This window comes from Macaca thibetana, chromosome 2 (assembly GCF_024542745.1).
Source record: "Macaca thibetana thibetana isolate TM-01 chromosome 2, ASM2454274v1, whole genome shotgun sequence".
NCBI classification, from domain to species: domain Eukaryota; kingdom Metazoa; phylum Chordata; class Mammalia; order Primates; family Cercopithecidae; genus Macaca; species Macaca thibetana.
Window position 1 is genome coordinate 161332368 of NC_065579.1, and position 1404 is coordinate 161333771.

Sequence of the window (1404 nt, forward strand, 5' to 3'; positions counted from 1 at the left end):
TATACCAGATTCAACCACGGAATGGTCATCCCTGTCTAGAGACTCATAAACAACCATGGGTAGAGCTGGAATGGCGCTTGGAGGCTGCAGGTGGTGAGAGGTTGTTGTACAGAGTATTCAATTTCTCCAATAAATTCATCCAGTCAGACTCTCACACATTGGATCCCAACAGACTCTTTTATATTCCCTTTACCCTGTGTAGTCCTTCCAACCTGAAATTCCCTTGCTTTCTCTTTGTATAATTAAATCTTAAGACTCAGGTTCGCCTTCTCTTCCTCTGTGAAGCCTTCACTGAATGCAATTCACCCATAACTCCCCTCTCTCACACCCTGAGAGCTGGTAGTGCCTATCTTGTCCCACTTCTTAAGTTTCCGCACTGTCCAGTACTGTTTCTTAGGTTTCTGGGTATTTAAGAGCCACCAGCTGGCATTGCTTGCAGATGGATTCCAGAAGTCCCTGAAAAAGACACTGTAGAGTCATACTGGAATCACACTGAACACAGAAGGAATAAATTGTTGGGCTTGGTGGAGGTGGTGACTGGACTCACATGAGAATAGACAGCTGATACACTCTTTCTTCGTGGGAAGATATTTAGCACAGAGAGCATCCTTCTTTTCCTTCCCTGCTCCTTTCTCCCAGAGAGAGGGATTAGGAGACCTGGGCTTGAACCTGAGGAGACCAGACTGGCCTAGACTGGGAAGACGAGTCTAAGCTGTGGTGAGCTGTTTGCAGTTTATAAACAAGTCCTGACATCCCGATTTGGGTGTTGGCAAACAATGTCTTCAGCCCGAGAAAGTTCTCAGAGATGCACCAAGGCCTCAGGCTAAACTGCAGAGTAGGCAAAACCCTTCACCACTCTTCCTCCCACTCCTTCAGTTCCTCAGCACCCCAGATACCTCCAGCCCTCACACTGCCAACTTTGGACATTCCTTCCTTGATGTCTACCTGGGCTTGATCTTCATAAAGCCTATATGGTAAAGTTAGCTTTTCCTCTTCCCACCAGGTACTGATCTCTTAAAACCAACACGATGCAGGTAATCAAATTGGCTTTATCTTTCTATTAGGTATTCTAGACTAAAAGCTCCATTAAACTGATGTAATTTAGTAAGGGAGATGTTGGGGGGCTAAGGGCTTTGTCTATCTCTATCAGCTGCTCTCCTCTCCCCGCAAGCTAGACTTTGGATAAACTACCAGATAACAGATTTTGTGACTTGGCACGTGGCTTCCTTTCTCCCAGACTTCTTTGTACCTCCCTCTTGCAACCAGCTAAAGAGTCATCCTTGTGGGAACAACTGGGAATTGGCACAGAGACTATTGGAAATCGCAGGTGATCCTGGAACAGAGTGTCTCCCAAATGCCTTATTAGTACAAGCCTCTTGGGACTACTTGGAACCTTCCAAAGGG